At 45.7% G+C, this 21,652-nt stretch overlaps 1 protein-coding gene across 2 annotated transcripts in view; it reads right to left on the bottom strand.

Moving 5' to 3' along the window:
• Window positions 1–21,652, bottom strand: part of LOC106998852 (uncharacterized) — a 93,520-nt gene that overhangs the window by 49,124 nt on the left and 22,744 nt on the right. Inside the window, exons 7-9 of one of the 2 annotated variants that reach the window (XR_013401694.1) lie at window positions 18,385–18,480; window positions 17,617–17,674; window positions 132–15,517 (exon numbers count right to left, since the gene is read on the bottom strand). The gene's annotated coding sequence lies outside the window, so the exon portion shown is untranslated. Of the gene's footprint in view, window positions 1–131; window positions 15,518–17,616; window positions 17,675–18,384; window positions 18,481–21,652 lie in introns of those variants that run through there. The other variant, XM_077955850.1, reaches the window with a different exon arrangement.

The following is a 21,652-nucleotide window of genomic DNA, read 5'->3' as shown; positions in this document are numbered from 1 at the left end:
CTGAGCCTAGGTTTCCTCATCTGGAAAAGAGGAGCATCTCTAAAAGGTGGCTGAGAAGGAAGCAAGAGGCTTCACGCTCAGAGCAGGCTGGGCTCATTTTCTACTTCTTTCACTTGGTAAACTATGTTTCCTTGTCACATTGTTTATTGGTTTAACATCTCAGACCTTTGGGTTCCTTATTTGTAAAATACAGATAATAATGCCCATTTTTCAGGGTTGCTGTGAAAACTACAGACCATGTCTGGAAAGGATCTAGCATGAAAAATAACTATGACATGATTTCTAATGGGTGACTGGCAGAGTGATTACTCCCTTAATTTTGAGTGACAGCAATTTTTTAAATCTGGTGTCTGAAGCCATTGCCTCCTTCAAAGGGCAAAACAAGATGGTCACCAGCCAACCCAGCAGCAACAGGCACTGAAGGAGACACTGAGGATACAGGTGATGCGCCATGTCCATGAAATCAGAACCAGGCTCAAATGACCCAGGCAGCCGCTAAGTGCTTCTGTTGGGGAGATGAACACTCTCCCATCTGTCCCTCCCAGCTGCTCCCCGCCCTGCTTCAGGGGTTGAGGGCTCCCATAGAACTGAATTCATGAGATAGTCCAAATCAAATGGACTCTTGGCCTCTAGCTTTCATCTCCTCCTCAACCCCCACGTTCACCTAGCCGTTCATCACCTAAAAGCGACTATGTCATATGATGCTTTGCTCAAAGAGCACAGTGGATCCCTAATATCTCCCAAATAAAGTTCAGACTGAAAGCATAAAGTTAAGGTTTTCTGGAACATTCCACAACTTATCCTGACGAGAGCTCAGGGCATCGTAGAGTCAGCGGGCTCTGGACTAGGAGTCCAACACACCTAGCTCAAGCCTGGTCCATGCCACATAGTGTTCAATTTGTGTGGAGAAAATTTCCTGTAGGAAACAGTTAATATTCTTCAGGCATTACAAGTTAAGACACAGAATTAGGTACTTCTTCATGCTATTTCTATTAATTCTCACAACAACCCCTCTGAAGGAAAGAGTCTTATTGTCTCTGTTTTGCAGGTGCGGGGACAGAGCTGAAGACCAAGCAACACAGGTAGCACCTCTGAGGTCTGTGGGGACCCCAAGACCGCCTACCCAGAGGAAGTAGGACTCCCTCCTAACTGTGTGAGATATGACGCTTTTGCCAACATCAACTTGGCTTGAGTATCGGTACTCTTTCTGGCTTCATCCTCCTTTCTTCTACATCTACAGCTAAGCTATAAAGACCAGCATGGTGCCTGGGATTAGTATGGATTCAAAAAACTTTGCAAAAATATTTTGGAGCCTGGACTCATCACCAGGTACCCATCACAAAGTAAAGAATGGGCAACCTCTACAAAGCCTCAACTAGAGCAGGTCTCTCCATTATATGTAAGTTCCACTGCTTTTACCTTAGAGCACTCATACCTGTTGGGAAGATGAAGCCTGTAGAATTCATGAGGGTAAGAATAATGCCTGATTTGCTCACCACTGCATCCTCAGTGTACCTGATTTATATTTATTGAATAAATAGAAGAATTAATAGGATTGTTTTACCTGGAAGATGTGTGTACGGTATAAATTGCAACAGGAAGGAGCATTTGAAAGAAGTCAGGTAGGTACACATTGGGGAAACTCAGATCCCGCAGGATTTGTTAAGTCCATACAGCGATCAGGAGACTAAGGTAAGGTTAGTTACAGGCTCCCAGGAAAGCAAAGTTCCACCTGAGTTCCACCTCCACCTCTGCCCCAACTCACATTGCATAACCTTGGGAGGTGCCATCGCCTTCCTGGCTCACGTCTTCCTCACCTGAGATGTGCGGAGCTGGGATCAGGCTCACAACACACTTCCAGATCTGATATTTATGTTTCCCTATTGGCTAATACCTCTTGGCTAATCCTCTTCCTCCAACTTTTAAGGACATTTTGAAACAGCTGAAACTGTTTTAAATATTAGAATATTGAAGACAGCTACTGAGGGTATAATACATATTGACCAACCCCTGCCTCAGAATGATCCAAAAATGGAGGTAATTCAAAAGGGAAGAGAAGTCCCAGATACTAGAGTTAGGTGGTTTAAATGCCATCAGAGGGATTTCCAAGTGCCCTCTTGTGAGTGCACGCGTGAACTCTCTCTCTCTCTCCCTTTCTCTCTGACACACACACACATACACACACACACACCCACACACACTAATCTTGCAACACCCATCTGGATCAAAAAAAGAAAACAAACAAACAGACCTAGACGGCGAGTTGGGAGAGGGATTTGCAGTTTATTATTCTATTCCCTTCTTTTCAGGTTTTTATTCATTCAAAGCCTTGATCAACTGAGCGCTAAGCCTCACCTCATCAAAATCACCTGGAGTGCAGTTGCAGGCTGCAGTGAGCTATGACTGCACTACTGTGCTCCAGCCTGGGTGACAGAGCAAGACCCAGTCTCAAAAAAAAAAAAAAAAAAAAAAAAGTCCCCTGGAGGAGTAATAACAAGTTCATTAAAATGCAGATTTCTAGGCTCCCCCAAAGATCTTCTAAATCAGATTTTTTACCCATTCCTCTCTGCCCCCACTTTTTTTTGTTTTTTTTGTGTTTTTTTTGAGACAGAGTATCACTCTTGTTGCCCAGGCTGGAGTGCAGTGGTGCAATCTTGGCTCACTGCTACCTCTGCCCACCAGATTCAAGCAGTTCTCCTGCCTCAGCCTCCTGAGTAGCTGGGATTACAGGCATCCACCACCACGCCTGGCTAATTTGTGTTTTTAGTAGAGACGGGGTTTTGCCATGCTGGCCAGGCTTGTCTTGAACTCCTGACCTCAGGTGATCCACCTGCCTCGGCCTCCCAAAGTGCTGGGATTACAGGTGTGAGCCACCACACCCGGCCTCAGCCCCCACTTCTTAAGCCTACTAAAGTTTTGAGATTCTGTAAAATGCTTAGCACAGTTAAGAGACTGTTCACATCTGCCAGGCACCTTATCTAGTAGCTGGAAGCATATGAAATTGCCGATTGCCAATAGTCTATCATTTTTGACCTTCAAAAATGGCAATTTCATACGGCTCGACCTAATGCATTGGCTAGATCTCATCCCAACCTTCCAAGCAGCAGACATAGTTATTCCTAGTTTACGGCAAAGACCATGAGACTCCAAGGGGTTAAACATCTTGCTGAAGGGCACGGCTCTAATAAAAGGCGCAGATGGGATTCCAATGCAAGTCTCTTCTGCCTGCAGCCTTCGTTCCTCCCTCTGTTCCCCAACAATCCAGCACCGCTCCTCAGGACAACTGCAAACACCGGACTGAAGTGCATCATTTTGGCCACAATGTACCAGGTTGAAACACCACCTCTGGCTCGAAACAGAGCCATGAGTTTGTCCCTTGAGGCTCGGGCTATGTGCACACGTTTTCAGAACGCCTTGTTTCTTGTCAAAAATTAAACTGATGTTTTTCCTGGAATGGCTTTTGGAAGGGAGCATGATTGCTGATTAAATATGAAGTGGTTTGAAACCTAAGTGTCTCTCTGAATAACGTAATGTTTACTCCCCACAAGGAAGGCATGCCAAGGGGCTGTCTCATAGGGGTTATTTATGCATCCAAGTCTCCAACAACCCCTCTGGAAACTGTTACTGTGATCCTCTTTGGGTTTGACACCCCCTGAGGGATCTGTGTCCTGAAGTGGCCTGAGGGCTGGAAGGGAGTGTCCTGTCCCCAGCACCACCAGTTCTGCTGATGAGCCCTGAGCTGGGTACACTGTACCTGCCCAGAGAGGCTAGAGACTTGCAGACACATTTCCCTGCTGCCTTAGCTCGGAATAGGGAACCCCAGCCTGTGAGGCTGCAGAAGGAATCCCGGAGGAGAGTGGAAGGAAGGAGAGCAGCGTTGTCTAGGAGGGCCTCCTATGTGACATCTGTCTTCTCGGATTCCTCAAAGACCCTCAGCGTGGTTGTCCTTGTTGTCATTTTATAAATGAGAAAACCAAGACCCATAAAAGTTAATTCTTTTCTCAAGTTCACACAGGATTTGAACCCAGGCCAGTCTGATTCCAAAGCCCCTCTTTATTTCAGGAAGCAAGGAGAAGCAGGAGGAAAAGGGGACTTATTTTATGCCAAGTACTATGCTAGGGGCTTCTCTCTCCATTGTGTTTTCTATGCTTTCTGCTGCTCCTGGGAGGAAGGTATCATTATGCCCATTTCACAGGTAAGAAAACTGAGGTCCAGGGTATTGGAGTTTTTGCCCAAGGTCACTCAGGTAATAAACAGCAAAACCAGGCTGTAGCCCAGGCAGAATTACATTTCCTACTCCTTCATGCTGACTCTTTCGTGATGAGTCCCATAGTCTGGGTCTCTTCCCAACCATGACACTTGACCTCAGTTTCCCCTTCTGGATCATGAAAAGATTGTAAGCATCTCCCAGGTTTATCAACCTGATAGAGTATAGGCCCATCAGTGCGATCACCCCATGTTGGAGAGACAACCTGGCTCCTAATTAGATTATAAAATATTATTCAAGTTGCTGGCCCTCGAATTGTCTTTGCAGAGAAAACATATCTCAAGAGATATAAAAAGAATTAGCCTCCTTCCCCAAGGAGAGATTGAGAGAGGGACTGGCAAGAAGCTTCCAGAATTCCTTGGAAAGTCCCTGAAATAGCTCATATGGCCACCTCGCTCAAGCAGAGCAGTATATGTGTGGCAATTTGGGGCTGTCCTGAAGTGATTCTCGGCTTGCTTAGAAGCTGAGCAATATTTTCTGCCCACCTGACTGTAGCAAGCCTACTCCTGGGTCATCACCCCCAATTTCGTCATCCTTTTCCATGCTCCCATATCAGCAAGAGTCAGGGCTTCATGAACCCCTTGAAAACATTCAGCTCTGGGGCCATGAGTCATAGCAGAGGCTACACTAGACTACCCCCAGAAAGAAAAGGACCAATAAAGTGAAATTCCCAAAAAGAAAGGACAGTTACTAATTGGTCATCATCCTAGTATATGCCAGGTGCATATTCAATAATCAAAATAACCAATAGTGCAGTACATTCTTTTACATAATAAGAAAAAATAACAATGAAAAGGATCACAAAGACGATAAGAATAGTGATAACAGCAACCAACATTTGCGGAGCACTTTCTTTGTGCCAGTGTGCCAGTCTTTTTGCATGCATTAGGCTGATCCTTAAAACAACCAGATAAAATATTTATTATTACTGTTCCCTCTTCACCAATAACACCCTTGAAGCTCAGAGAGGTTGAGTAACTTATATCACATAGCAGGTAGCTGGCAGATTGAGAATATGAACCTAGGTCCGTTTGACCTGAAAACTTTGGCTCCTCGTCATTAAACCATGAGGCCTCCTGGAGAAATTGGATTCACAAGTGTTACCTTCATTGAAGCATTTATCCTCTCTGAACCTCAGTTTCCTTATCTGTAAAATGGAGCTGTGTGGGGAACAAGGAAGATGCTAGATCTAGTCATGTATTTGGTCAGTCATACCACAACCACTGGGGCTCCTTTGGGGTATCAGGCACAGAGCTGGGTTCTGGGCTTCAGGGGTTAAATGAAAATCTCCACTGACAAGTACAACAGGCACAGATGTGACTGATCAGAGTGCAGCATGCCGAGTGCCATCAGAGCATGCGTGCACTCCCGGAAGCACCAAATAAATGTTCTTAGTTATGACGGACCTTAAATAAATTATTATTGTTATCACTGCTATTCATTGAAACGTTAAAGGCATATGCTCTTCTGAGTCTCACTTCCTGGGGTTCTCCCACTAACTCCCGCATTTCCCAGATGGAAGCCTAGGTCAACTTGCGACACATTGGACTTTTGTTTTTAACCCTCCAGGACCTTATGGCCCGGAAAATCCCAAAGGTGACTCAGAGACTTTCAGGGAAAGTGATCAAAGTTGAGGCCCCTAAGAGCACTGGATTCTACACTCTGCAGCTTCCCCTATCCCAGAGCAGGAGAACGGGCTGGAACTGAATCCCACCGGCCTCCTCACACCCTGGGGCAGCTGAAGGAGAGGCTGCCCAACCCGCAGGAGAGGGCAGCTAGCAAGGGGGTCTCACTTCCCAGGTTCCATGTGTCCCTCAGCTCTGTGTTAATTGTGGGTCTCTGGGCAAGTCCCTCCAAGCTTTAGGGTCCCCATCTGAAAAGTGGGAATAGAATTTCTGCCTCTGTTCCCCACAAGGCTGCTATAAAAACTAAATGAGAAAGAGTATTGTGCTGATATACCTATTAGATATTTCATTCATTCTCTATTTATCGAGCACACACTTTGTCACAAACTGACTACAATACCTAACATTTTCCATGTACTTATCCCACATGTAAAACTAAGTGTTTTATGTATATGAGCTAATTTAATACTCACAATACTATAGGTAGATATTATCTGTATCCCCATTTTACAGATGAGGTAACAGTTCATATAGAGACTAAGGATCTTGCTTAGGGCTACACAAACACAGCTGGTGAGTGACAAAGCAGGCAGCCTCCCTCCAGAGTCTGTGCTCTTCACCTCTCCCTTCTCTAAGGGTGAGACATGGTTCCTGTCCTGCCCGCAGGGGGTTACCGTCTGGTAGGAAAGACAGAGTAAGCAATCATGGTATACGGTGCATGTTGTGTGCAGGGGACCAGAGCCAGAGAAGGGGCTCACACCCAGCCCAGGGGGATTAAGGAAGACTTCTTGTAGGAAGTCAGTACAGAGAAATGAAGTCGTCCTGGGCAAAGCACCAGTTGCAGGAGAGCTCTGGGCTGAGAAAGAGGCTGTTGCCTTTGAATACTGGAGAGAATTTGGAACACTGGGTGCAAGGGCAAAGATAGGCAGGGGCAGATCCTGCAGGATCTTGTAAGCTGTTGTCAGTCAGGGACCCAGCAGCAAAGAGATGGCATGCTCATCTGAGTGGCTGAAGAAAAGTTTAGCAAAGGAACTTTGCACAAACTGTGGGCAGGGAAGGTGAGAAGTAATAATGGATGCTGCACTACTCCTGGGCTAGTAGCCATTACCACCTTGAAGCCTGGAGGGGCAAAAGGAGGAAGCAGCATAGGGAACACTATGGCAGGAGCTGTGGCCTCCAGGTAGAGGGAAGACCAGGCAAGAGGGAGGTGAAAGGTAAACGCTCTGACTGCTCTCCTCCTGCCCTCCCGTCTCTTGCTGGGCTTCACTGGCTGAACCCAACTTAAAATGCAAATGTGTGTGGGCCCAGGAATGCACTCCATACAGGTCAGAGTCTTGGGCACACAGCAGGGTGGGGAAGGGAGGACAAGGGACCTCTGCCAGCAGTCAGAAGATACCCTTACTCAGAGGCTTATTTTTTATCCCAAGGATGGGGGAAGCCATCATAGTGATGCTATCAAATCTCTACTGTTTATTTTTTCTTTTTTTTGAAACAGAGTCTTGCTCTGTTGTCCAGGCTGGAGTGCAGTAGTGCAATCTTGGCTCACTGCAACTTCTACCTCCTCCCAGGTTCAAGCGATTCTCCTGCCTCAGCCTCCCAAGTAGCTGGCACTACAGGTGCATGCCACCACACCCAGCTAATTTTTGTATTTTGAGTAAAGACAGGGTTTTGCCATGTTGGCCAGGCTGGTCTTGAACTCCTGGCCTCAAGTGATCTGCCTGCCTCAGCCTCCCAAAGTGCTGGCATTATAGGCATGAGCCACTGCACCCGGCCTCCACTTTAGAAGGATGACTCTGATCACAGCAAGAGTGAAGGCAGCGGACCAGGGAAGAGGCTGGTACAGGTGTCTGGGTGGGAGAGGGTGTGGGCCTGAGCCACAGCAGGGAAATTTAAGCTAAAGAGACTTGGACATGTCATTGGGTAAGGCCTTACCAAACCTCAAGAAACTGCAAATCATCCCTCTTTCTCCTTCCCCACTGGCACTGTAACACACCCTTATACACACACACACACACACACACACACACACATTACCACCACCAACAACAACCCCCCGCTCTTTGGCCTGCCCTGGTGTTGTCACAGGCCATAGCCTCCTGTCTTCTGACTCTGATTCCACTCACACTTCAGCATCCTCATTGTAGCTGACACTGCGCCATTATTCCATTCACACTATCTGCAGATGACAGATCTGGATACTATGTTCTCATCTGACAAATGAGTGACAAGAAGGACAGAAAAATCTAGATACTCATCCAAGGCTTCCACAACAAGTGAGTGTGACATAGCCAGGATGTGAACCCATGTCTCACCCAAAGCACATCCTACTCTGACTGTATACAGAGGAAACCACCTCCTCTTTCCTTCCTTTCTTTTACTTTCCCCTCTTCCCTGCCATGAGACAGTGTGTCTTAGTCTTTGACCCCAGAGAGTCTTCCTTAGCAAGAAGCTTCCTCCCTGTACAGTACTCAACAGACAGAGTTGGTTGGGTACAAAGTCCTCTTCCCCCTGCCAGAGAAAGCCTGGTGCATGGCTGGAGCCTCGCAGGCTGGCCATCCCCACAGCAGAAATGCTGCTCCCCCCATTCTCCTGCACAGAGGGCATTGCCTGCTCTGGAATGGGTCAGACTTCATAATGTGTTACGGCAATTTAGTCATATAATGACTTGTACTTGGAGAGCATTTACTTTATGCCAGGCATTATTTTAAGTGCTTTACATTGAATTGTTACAAAACGACACGTAGTGAGTCTATTCCCATTCTACAGATGAGAAAACTGAAGTGCAGAGAGTTAAAATAAATCACCCAAGGACACAAAGACAGTGAGCATCAGGACTGGATCAGAATTCAGGCACGGTGGCTCCAGTATCTGTTGGCTTAACCTCCTCATATGCTTTTTGTCTGAACTGGAAAGCCCCAAAGCACATTCAATACTACCCCTCATTTTGAAAACAAAGAAAATGAGGCCCAGGGAGAAGAAGTAAGTGACTTGCCTGGGTCAGTGACAGAGCCTGGACTATAGCCCCTGACTCCCAGGCCAGTGCTCATCTCATCTCCTGACACTGCACCTCCCCAAGACTTTCTCCCCAAACTCTGCATGTCCTTGGCTGCAGACAGGCTGAGTTTCTCACTAACAGCTCAATTACACTGGAGTGAGCACCCCCCTCCAGGAAGCCAGTTTACGGGACATTAAAATCTCTTACTAATGACCTATATTCCTCACATCCAAACTGGAGCTTGGCCATGTACTCCAAGCAACTCCTTGCAGGAGTCGCAAGGCTTTTGGCTGGGGAATAACCAAAGCCAAATATTTCCAGAGGCAGGAAAACCCCTAGGGTCCCATTCCTCAGCTCCTCCTCAGCCCACAAGGAGGTTGTTCTAATGTCAGTGGAAGATATTTTCTTTTCTCTCTGAAGCTTTCGGGGATAATAACTTAGTGAGCCCGGGGCCACTATCACCTCCTCATCACCCCCACTCCATATCACTTCCTCATCACCTCCACTCCATATCACCTCCTCACCACCCCACTCCATATCGCCTCCTCGCCGCCCCACTCCATATCACCTCCTCATCACCTCCACTCCATATCGCCTCCTCACCGCCCCACTCCATATCGCCTCCTCACCGCCCCACTCCATATCGCCTCCTCACCGCCCCACTCCATATCGCCTCCTCACCGCCCCACTCCATATCGCCTCCTCGTCGCCCCACTCCATATCGCCTCCTCGTCGCCCCACTCCATATCGCCTCCTCGTCGCCCCACTCCATATCGGCTCCTCGTCGCCCCACTCCATATCGCCTCCTCGTCGCCCCACTCCATATCGCCTCCTCGTCGCCCCACTCCATATCGCCTCCTCGTCGCCCCACTCCATATCGCCTCCTCGTCGCCCCACTCCATATCGCCTCCTCGTCGCCCCACTCCATATCGCCTCCTCGTCGCCCCACTCCATATCGCCTCCTCGTCGCCCCACTCCATATCGCCTCCTTGTCGCCCCACTCCATATTTATTCGACAGACGAAAAACTTTAGGATTGGAAATGTCTCTATTCAAACCCCTTGTTGAACCAATGGGGAAACTGAGGCCAGCAAGAAGACTGAGCCAGTCTCTAAGGCACACAGGAGGGCCGGCAATGGCCAGAGGCAAGGCTGGAACCCAGGTCTGTCCACTCTGAATTCTAGTTCTTTCTACCACCCCTCACAGGTCCTACCAGCACCTTGTTTGTCTAGAGTACATAGTTGTTTTAAAAGTATTTTGTGTAATTCTTAAAATCCCAAAGAGTAGTAGACAGCCTTTGTGGAAATACAGAAAAACAGTTTGGGGAATAATTTGTCTCATTCTTCCCTTGCTTAATTTTTTGATCTCAGGATGACAAGGCCAGTGACCAATCTGTCCTCTTCCTTTCCCCCTGGGGGCTCGAAGTAGGTAAATCTATGGCATGTCAATGAGTTCAGTGAACTGATGTTTGTGAAGTGCTTCAGCTGACACAGTGTTTTCATGTGATATTTTCAACAGCCCTGTGAGGTAAACACGTGCCTATTGCAACGGAGGCTGTGTGGCCTGCCATGTGGCCACTAGACACTGCAGTGAGGTCAACCGCAACACACACAAGCTGTGTGAGCTCAAAGTTACTTAACTTCTCTACTTTCCTCATTTATAAAATGGGGATTATACACACCTTGCAGAGACATTAGGCAGACTGAATAAAGTGAGGTGTCCGGGACTTTACAGCACTCAGTAAATGTTAGCAGACATTATCTCTGTACTGTCCTCTACCAGGGAGTATATTACAAAAAAAAAAAGTAGTTAACTCCTGGAGTTTGTTATCCCAGTACAGGCAGAAAGTATAAATTAGCATCAGAAAGGCTTTGATAGACTCCAGATGACAAAGCCACAGTGGGAGCTAGTATGCTCAGGACTGGCTCGGTACTCTGGTTAATCTAATCAGAGTGAAGCCAGGTCTTGTGTGGGAGCTAAAGGGAAGATGCAGTATTTTTTTCCTCTGGATAGAAACCCGGAGAATGCAGGCCTGGCGCTGCTGGCCCATCCTGGTGCTATGTGGAAACTGACACTGAAGCCAATACGGAAGAAAGGAGTCCTGAGAGAGGAAGAGAGATCATGTGAGACTCCTCCAGCCAGTGCCAGCCCAGGATCTTGAAACTGTATGAACTGATACATTCTTTTGCAGAGCAGGGGTGTGGGTTGTCCATCACTTGCTAATGAAAGAGTCCCACTCGCCTCAGGGGCTGTTGAAGGAGCCAAAGAGATACTAGCCTGCTGGTTGAAGAGGGTTGGTGAGCAGTGAGAATGAGGTACACAGGACCTTTCAGAAGGGCTGTGGAAATGTTCTATTTCTTCAACTGGATAGTGGGCATACCACATTTCTTTTCTTTTTTTCTTTTTTAACACGGAGTCTTGCTCTGTCACCCAGGCTGGAGTGCAGTGGCGCAATCTCGGTTCACTGCAAGCTCCACCTCCCAGGTTCATGCCATTCTCCTGCCTCAGCCTCCCAAGTAGCTGGGACTACAGGTGCCCGCCACCATGCCCAGCTAATTTTTTGTATTTTTAGTAGAGATGGGGTTTCACCGTGTTAGCCAGGATGGTCTCGATCTCCTGACCTCGTGATCCGCCCGCCTCAGCCTCCCAAAGTGCTGGGATTACAGGCGTGAGCCACCGTGCCTGGCCTTAAGGCATACCACATATCTTATGCTATTCTTCATGTTTCAAATGTATAACATATATATATGTAATTACACAAATATATAATTTTACCTAAGAAGTATAACTTGAAACAACTTTTCTAGAGACAATTTGGCAATACCTATTTATTTAAAATGCACAAATCTTTTAGCCTTAAAATTCCTCTTCTTATCCTAAGAGAATATTAAATTGTGCACAAAGATTTCTATACCATACTGTGTATAATTTTCAAAGAAATTTTGAGTTTTGTCAATAAAGAATTGAGTAAATTTTGATAAATCCTTTCAATGGACTATTATGAATATTGTGTTATTAAAAAGAACATGGTAGATGTTTTATGCATTGACAGTGGAAAATATCTATAATACAAATTTAATTTAAGAGGGCAGGAGGACTGTGTGTCATTTAGAGATTGCATCCAAGTACAATTCATAGAAGACCTGACCACAGTGACTTAAAATCACAGAGGGTTATTCTCCAGTGATGAGGAAGGCCTGATGAAGGGCAATCAGGGCTGGCATGGCTATTCCACTAAGTTATCATGACTCATTTGCCTTTCCCTTGGTGTCCAGTGTGTGGTTTCCTCCTCGGGACCACTTCATGGCTTAAGATGATTGCTTCAGGCTAGGCACGGTGGCTCATGCCTGTAATCCCAGCACTTTAGGAGGCCAAAGCAGGTGGATCACCTGAGGTCGGGAGTTCGAGACCAGCCTGACCAACATGGAGAAACCCCATCTCTACTAAAAATACAAAAATTAGTCGGGCGTGGTGGCACATGCCTGTAATCCCAGCTACTCGGGAGGCTGAGGCAGGAGAATCGCTTGAACCCAGGAGGCGTAGGTTTCGGTGAGCCGAGATTGCGCTATTGTACTCCAGCCTGGGCAACAAGAGCAAAACGCCATCTCAAAAAAAAAAAAAAAAAAAAAAAAAAAAAGATGATTGCTTCACATCTATTCTATAGTCCAGAAGAAAGAGGGCAGAAAAAAGCATGAAAAGACACACCTCTCATCCAAGTCAATGACTCTTAAGCTACCTCTACGGTGCTCCACAACCCGTCTTCTGTTCTGTCAATGGCCAGAAGCTAACCACACAGACACACGTAGCTGGAGGATAGGCTAGGACATGTTGTCTTTATTTTAGGCGGCAATGTATTTAGCTAAAAGTCAAGACTGCACTAAGTGTGTGTGTGTGTGTGTGTGTGTGTGTGTGTGTGTGTGTGTCGAATGCAATGCAACATATATGCTTTAAAGTAAAATCTAAAATCATATACACATAAAAGATGGTTATATCTAGGAAGTCAAATGAGAGGGTATTCTTTCACTTTCTACTTCATAGCACAGTGAGTTCATAAAATTATGTTTGGCCATGTGCGGTGGCTCACACCTGTAATCTAAGCACTTTGGGAGGCTGAGGCAGGGGGATCACTTGAGGTTAGGAGTTCGAGACCACCCTGGCCAACATGGTGAAACCCGTCTCTACGAAAAATACAAAAATTAGCTGGGGGTGTGTGTGCACACCTATAATCCCAGTTACTCAGGAGGCTGAGGCAGGGGAATCACTTGAACCCGGGAGGCAGAGGTTGCAGTAAGCTGAGATTGCACTACTGCACTCTAGTCTGGACTACAGAGCAAGACTCTGTCTCAAAAAAAAAAAAAATTCAACCAACTTTTATTATTTTTAGAACCAGAAGAAAAAATAAAGCTATCTCAGTGTTGAAGACAAAAGAGATTATGGTGTTTAAAAAAAAAAAAAATCCAGAAGTCCTATAATGTAAGCCAGAGTACATTATGTAATTAGCAACAATATTTTATGCCAGAGTTTAAGTATATAAATACAGAATCATTCAATTATTAAACATTCTTAAAGTCTTCAGAGTGCAGTAGACATTTAATAAGGAAAAAAACAAATGCAACCAACATGAAAACCTCTTTTCTAATCTAAAGAAATTAGAGTCCATTGGCAATACTCTTACCATGATTCACTGAAGACTTTTTATAAACATGTGGTCTCTCCATGAAGATTCATTCAATGACATTAATTGAGTATCCATCTGGGTCAGGTAATTTATTAGGCCCTTTCTATCTTTTCTCATTTAACTCTGGAAAAAAAACGCTATTGGGCAGATCCTATTGCCCATATTATAGATGAGGAAACCAAGGCTTAGAGTGGTGAAATTAGTCACTTGGCCAAGTTCAGCTCGACCCTAGGTCTATCTGACTTCAAAGCCCATGGGGGATGCTTTTCAGCTGAATCAGCTCCAACCCCTCCTCTGGAAGGCAAAGTTGATAAATGATAAATAATCCTCACCCGAGTTTCCATGTCTCATACCTTAGGAGCCTCAGAGTCTGAGTCTTTCTAAAATTAGGTCAATCGCTTCCTTCCTTACCTCAAGCCAGTTTTAAATATAGGCTCTCCTATCCATCTTCCTTGCTCTGTGATGTTTCCTCTGCACCCCATAGTCCATCAGATCCCAGCAGTATTTTTCCTATTGCCTTTTAAACTTCCTTTGGGAGTCTGATTTGTTACTCATTTTGGACCCACTGTACTGGGAACTTGTTCGTGGTTCTCCGTCCCAGTCAGCTCTGACGCAAGTCAGGAAAAGTCTCCCAGGTTTTAGTCATCCCTGCTCTGGGATGTCATGCAGTCCCTAGAAGGTGACCTCTAGTTAATTTCCTGGAGGCAGCAGGTATGATGGAGAGAGGCTGGGCTTTGGACCCAAACAGATTTGGATTTGAATCTTAGCTGTGCCGTATTTCTGAGCCTTAGTTTCCTTGTTTCTAAAATGCAGGGGAGAATACATCTTTTCCAGGCCAAACATGAGCATTATTGAGATAATCTAAGTATTTTTATAACCTGGAATCTGAGAATTATTTAATAACTTTTAATCACTTTCATTATTTAGCTTCTTTCCAGTTCTCCTGACTGAAAAAGTCCCAAATGTTTGCCTTGTAGCTAGTGAACATTCACATCAATTATAATTATGCCTATAACTACCTAGCATAATAGTTAAATGCACAAGCTCTTAGCATAGACTGCCTGAGTTTGAATCTCAGCTCCACCACTTAATAACTATGTGATTTTAGGCATTTACTTAAACCCTACAAACTTGTTTTGTCAACTGCAAAATGAGTTTTATGATGTGCCGACCTCATGGGTGATCAATCAGAATAATGCCTTGCCCATTATAATCACTCCATTGGTGTGAGCTATTATTATGACTGCTACCATGCATTGAGCTCTTTTAAATGCCAGACCCTGTGTTACATTCTCGTACATTCTCCCATTTTCACAATGGGTTATATTATTCCCACCTTTGAGCAGGGGAAACTGATTCACAGTGGGAAGGTGACTCGCCTCAAATCCCACAGCTAATAGGAGGAAGAGGCTGGATTCATGTCAGGCCATGTCAACACCAGAGCCCCTTTTTCACTCCACCATTAGGTTATCTCTCCCGACTTCCAGCTCATTCTCCAAGAAGCCCCTTTGGCTCCTTCGCAACTTCCTATCCTGATATCCAGAGACATTTCCACATTAATCTTGGTTTCCTTTGCTATTTATGTTGTTACCTTGCCCATGCCGTATCACAAGGGTTGATTAGTCAGAAATTGTGTTTCAGTGGTTATGACCCTAAAGGAAATATTCCGGAACTCCCACCAACCCTTCCCTGATCTCAGTTCATGAATAATAAGACTATTTATCAGCAGGCAGAATACAGCCTATTGTTGGAGTATAAAGGAACAGCAACCAGGTTAGACGGCCTCCGTACAAGATGTGGGCCTCAAGGACCTGCTGAGTAAGCTGGTGAACACATGGCCTTTGGAAAACAGGATGGTGCCAGCCCAGATTGCTGACAGGTCAGCCCCACTTGCCGTGAACTGAGTCTTCTAGGAGCAGGGATGCATTGCCCCAGAGATAGTCATGCAGTCACCTAACGACAAGTAAAAATGAAAATTGTACCAGCTACCATCTGAGTGCTTCCCACGTGCTAAGGAGGTGCTACATACACCTCCAGGTGTCAGCCCTCCCCACTCCCTGCCTTGCTCTTTATGAGCCAAGAATCCCAAACAACCCAGAGCCCTCTACAGGCTCCATGCTAGTTCTTGCCTCCGTGCCTTTGTCCATCCATTCCTCCCTTCAACAGATATATTTACTATGTGTTGCTTAGGAATTGCATTGTGTCCCTCCGGCATTCATATGCTGGAGTCTTAACACCTGGTATCTCAGAGTGTGATCTTATTTGGAAATACAGTCATTGCAGGTGTAATAAAATGAAATATGCTGGGCCCCTAATTCCATATGAATGTGACTTTATAAGAAGGCAAAATTTGAACATAGACACACACTCACAGGTGGAATGTCAATGTGAAGATGAAGGCAGAGAGTGGAGTAATGTGACTATAAGCCAAGGAACACTGAAGGAACCACTAGGAGCTAGGAGGGAGGCATGGAACAGAGTCTCCCTCATGGCCCCTAGAAGAAACCAGCCCTGCCTACACCTTGATCTTGGACTTCTAGCTTCCAGAACTATGACAGTTAATATTGAGTGTCAACTTGATTGAACTGAAGGATGCAAAGTATTGTTCCCGGGTGTGTCTGTTAGGGTGATGCCAAAGGAGATTAACATTTGAGTCAGTGGACTGGGAGAGGCAGACCCACCCTCAATCTGGGTGGGCACCTTCTAATCAGCTACCAGCGAGGCTAGAATAAAGCAGGCAGAAGAATGTGGAATGGGTAGACTCACTGAGTCTCCCAGGCTTCATCTTTCTCCCACACTGAATGCTTCCTGTCCTTGAACATCAGACTCCAAGTTCTTCAGCTTTCAGACTCTTGAACCTACATCAGTGGTTTGCCAGGGGCTCTTGGACCTTTGGCCACAGACTGAAGACTGCACAGTCAGCTTCCCTACTTTGCGGTTTGGGGACTCGGACTGGCTTCTTGTGATCTTGTGAGTCAATTCTCCTTAATAAACTCCCTTTCTTATATACATCTATCCTATTAGTTCCGTCCCACTAGGGAACCCTAATATAAGAACTATGAAATGATCAATTTCTGTTGTTTGGGCCACCCAGTCTATAGTACCTTATTACGTCAGCCCTAAGAAACCAATACACTGTCAGATCCTAACTGACACGGATATCGCACTAAACAAGACAGATAAAGTCCCTGTCCACATAGAGCTTATGTTTCAACAGGGAAGACAGACTATAAGTACATGAAGTGTATATAGTACGATTTCAGTAATAAAAAGGACACTAAAGCAAAGTAAAAGGATGGAGTGTGACCAGGGTGCATAGAGAAAATGCCTATAAGGAGATGACATTTTGAGCAGAGGCCTGAAAGAAGTCAGAGGCAAGCCATGAGAAGTTATGTTCTGCTCCAAAACACCAGAAAACACCTGCCCTTTAAAACAAAATAAAGAGGCAAAAAGAAAAAGAAAAGGAAACCAATATCTAGACATAGCCCTAAAATCATTTTTCCTTGATAGCTGCACTTTATTCTTCAAAGCCCCTTTTCCTTTAAGACCATAAGCTCTTCTGGAGGATTGAGTTGGAGGAGGACAGAGTGATGATAAATCTACCAACGACCCCAGCCCCTTCTATCAGTCGTTTAATGAGAAACACGTGGAAGTGGAGGGGAATGAAGGCGAGGATGGGCAGAGTTCAAGAGGTTCCTCCCCCTTCTGGTACAGAGGGGGATTTGTTGTGTAACCCAAACATCCCAGCATTCCTAGCAGAAAGAGGCAGAGAGCAGGAGGCCCAGCACAGCCGGCCTGCAAAGTTACCAAAGACTCCTCTCAGTCTGACAGTCCCTGTGACTTCGATCCTGGCTATCCTCATTGCTTAATAGTCTACGGTCTGCCCTGAGCTTTTGTCCCCACTTCAAGGGTATGGATTCAACCCCCAGAGGACAAGGTCAGATCCAGGAGCTGCAGTCAGCCCCATCCCCTGTGTGAAAAATATCTTTCAAGCTCACAAAGCATTTTGGGGTATAATATCTCAAAACTGGATTAAAATTAAAGGTACTCACTCATTATGCTCAGCCTGTTTCCACACCTGTGTTCTCAGTAAACCACACTGATTTTCACCTGTCATTCAGTTAGAAAAAAGCCTCATTATCTTTATTCTACCTCTGTGCCATTCCTACATTCCAATGATGGGCAAAGGCAGTCAACTCTACTTGGGGAATGTCTTCCCAGTATCACTCGCCAATATCACTTCCTGTAATTTCCCTGGAGCACCTGCCCTAGTTCAGGCCTGATCCTCGCTCCCTAGGCCTTCTCATTGCAGCCAGCCCTGCTCCTCTTGCCAACCTTCCTTACCTGGTATCATGATCTTCCTGCAACAATTAACCTGGTAAAATCAGTCCCTGCTTAAATTGTTGGATCACTATTTCCAATGGGATACATCCAAACTCTTTACCAGGGAACACGAGGCCCTGCATCATTCAGTCTCCTCTCCTCATCCCCAGCCACTTCTGCCTTTCATTTTTCCCTCCTGCAGCTCTGACTTGCTTGTAGTTAAAAGAAAGTCAGAGCTGCAGGAGAGAAACCATTTATCGCCCCCATTCATTGTCTCATGTTTTCCCTTTGCCTGGAATGCCTCCCTTTCCTCACCATCTCACACCCCCTGTTGCCCTGCCAAACTCCTACTCATTCTTTGCGGATCAGCACAGGCATCATCTCCTCGAGAAAGCTTTGCTCGACCTCTGTCACCCCACCCCAACCCCCATTGTTGGTGTAGGTGTCTTTTCCCATAATCCTCTATTGCGGCACTGTGCACCAAGAGTGACAGCCACCTGTTCATGTGCATTTGTTCCCATTTGACTGTGAGCTCCTCAAGGGCCAGGACTCTGTTTCACTCATCTCAATATCACCTGCTGCTGGACAAAGCCCTGGCAAAAAAAAAGAATTAAATAAATATTGAATAAGCAAGTGAATGAATGGCTGATAGACTTGGTATAATGTACGAGGGAAAGTGAAGAGTCTAGGATAACTCGAGGTTTGAGGATACAGTGAATAGCTGGATATGAATGCTTTTCTTTCTTTCTGTTTGTTTGTTTGTTTGTTTGTTTGTTTGTTTGAGATGGAGTCCCGCTTTGTTGCTGAGGCTGGAGTGCAATGGCATGATCTCGGCTCTCTGCAACCTCCACCTCCTGCGTTCCAGCGATTCTCCTGCCTCAGCCTCCTGAGTAGCTGGGATTACAGGCACATGCCACCACGCCCAGCTAATTTTTTTGTATTTTAAGTAGAGACAAGGTTTCACCATGTTGGCCAGGCTGGTCTCAAACTCCTGACCTCAGGTGATTTACCCGCTTCGGCTTCCCAATGTGCTGGGATTACAGGCATGAGCCACCGTGCCCGGCCATGAATGCTTCCCACGAGCATGGGAAGCAGAGAATGCATGAAAGTTTAGGGAGCAGATGGCCACTCCTATCAGGTAGAGATGTCCACTAGCTGGATCCATGTACACATCTGGAGTTCAGGATAGAGCTCATCTGGATGAGATATGTCATTTGGGGTATTGCTGCAGTGGAAAAATTCCTAGAGAGGAGTCTAGAAGGAGGAAAATCATGGAGGGAACCCTGAGGAACACTGGTAATAAAGAGTGGGCAGAGAAAGACAATCTCGTACAAACAGCAGAGGGGGAGCATCCAGACAGGTAGGAGCTGCTCCATTGAGGGGAGTGCACTCCAAAACAAGGGAGGAGTGCATTCCAAGAGGTGACCAGTGCTTCCAAATGCTGCAGTCATGGCTACCTTTCTTCAATGATGGGCAACACCTCATCCCCTCACAGTGTGGGTTCCAGCCTGTCTGCATGGCTTAGGATTCCCTGAACAGGCCACACCATTTACCCTCCCATACCTTTGCTTACTCATTCTCTCTGCCAGTAAGGTCCACACAAACACACCCCCAAACTGTCATCATCCATCAAACATCATTTGAGCTTTTCCTCTTGAAAATCCTTCCTAGCCTACCCCTGCCCAGTGGTGACTTGACCACCCCCTCCTCTAGACCTCCACTTTTCTATAAACTTGGCTCTTACACATCACCTGTAATAATAGAGTTTTGTTTTCATGCCTATTTTCTCCACAAATTTGAGTTCTCTGGGGGCACAGCTTGCCTTATTTGTCCAGACAATGCCAAGACCAGACACAGGGTCTGCCATAAAGTCAGAAGTCTATATATTTTACTGAGAAAGAAAGAAAGAATAAAAGACTTTGCACATCAACCTTATTCAGAGAACAAATCAATAGAAGTACACAACTCAAGATCTGATTAATTGCCCATCTCCTCTGTTGGTTTTTGGTTAACTGAGCTTCCTTGGAAATGCCTGGGTTAACATTATACAAGATGCATTAAGTGGCTTTTGCCCTGGCTTCTATGAGCTTCTGAATGTAGATGCAAATGAACTCATCTGGGTGGGAGGGAGCACCTTCGGGGGTTATATAGAAACATCCGCTTGTGTTGAGGCTGCCAAACTGCCTTTCCCTTGCCCCCACTGCACCAAGGGTGTCTCATAAATGTAAATAATCATAATGACCATGCTCAAGGGGGTGTCAGTGGTCATAAAAGCTAGTTTTTATGGATGCTTCCCTGCGTCTCCTGGTGGGTGGTTAGAAATTGAGCAGGACTGATGGCCAGAGGTCTCCATACAGGCTGCATCTGAGAGACCTATAAGCTTGGGTGGCAAGAAGGAGCTCCAATCACAGGCTAGGACACTCAACTATTGATTGATAGAGGAAGGCCACCCACACCGTGCCTTCTGGAATCCATTGGTGAGTCATGGGCCAAGGGATTATGTGTTCAATATGGGCCATTGGGCCTGATACCAAGGCATTTCCTGCTTACAGCTTAGGGGAGCTGTCCTTAATGAGGGTGATGACCTGTAGGTCCAAGAAATAACCAGATGAGAGGGAAACCCTGGTCTTATTTACACCTCATGGGATGTGGCTTCCTAGGCCTTTTCTGTTTGAGTCTATATTTTCCAGGACCTCACTTTATACTCATTCCATCACTTATCTGTTGTGCTCATTAATTCCAAGGCCATTAATTAAGCACCTGGGCAGGATGCCAAAAGTAAAAAGATAGGTAAGACACAGTTAACACCTTTATTAGGTCAACTATGGAGAGATAAAAACCCGATTCCTTTGTGATATGTTAAGTATATACAGCGACAGAGGTATGTACCAAAGGAAGAGTTATCATGGAGGTAATATTTGTACTGAGTTTTGAAGGATCAATAGAATTTCACCAGGAAGGTACAAAGGAGGAAGGAGGATGCCCAGGTATCCAGTGGGTGGAGGAGGCACTTTACACAATTAGACACATAGAGTGAGAGGAGTGCTAAAATTAGGGTCAAGAGCAGGGGCTCCACCTTACACTACTCCAGGAGAGCACCAGTCACACAGGAGTGTATGGAGTCATGCAGGGCATAACCTGGTGGCCATGTACCCCAAGTGGCCCTAATCAGGAGACCTGGGTTTGATTCCTGGCTCTGATATTAACTAGCTGTATGACCTTGGATGATGCTTTTCACATTTCTCAGTCTCTTTATTTTATTTTTTTTGAGATGGAGTTTCGCTCTTGTTGTCCAGGCTGGAGTGCAATGGCAGTCTCTTTAAGTGTAGAATAAAGAGGCTGGACTGGATGGTTTCCAAATATCATCTCTTCTCTAGTGTCTTCTATGAGTCTATGAGTCCAGACTGAGATAAAATGGGACTTAGAGCTAAAGCTTGTCATTTCAGGAATGAATTAGGCATTGTCTTTGGAAATGAGACCTTAATCTTCCCTGACTCTTAATTTCTGCACATTTTTTATAAAGTTAGTTAAACATTGGCACATGGAATATTAGCACTAAAAGGGAAACTGAAGATCATTTAACCCAAGTGGTTCATTTTTGAGAAGATGATTCTGAGGCCAGAGACAGTAAATGATTCACCCAAAGGCATACAGCAAGTTGGGTCAAGACTCAGGTCAAGACAGAAGTGTTCTTTGCCCTGAGCCAAGTAGTTCCCAAGTTTGACTTCAACTCTCTCCAAGACATTGTAACCTCCTTCACTCAAG

Source organism: Macaca mulatta, chromosome 1 (genome assembly GCF_049350105.2).
Source record: "Macaca mulatta isolate MMU2019108-1 chromosome 1, T2T-MMU8v2.0, whole genome shotgun sequence".
Taxonomy (NCBI): Eukaryota; Metazoa; Chordata; class Mammalia; order Primates; family Cercopithecidae; genus Macaca; species Macaca mulatta.
This window is presented reverse-complemented; position numbering and strand designations above follow the sequence as displayed.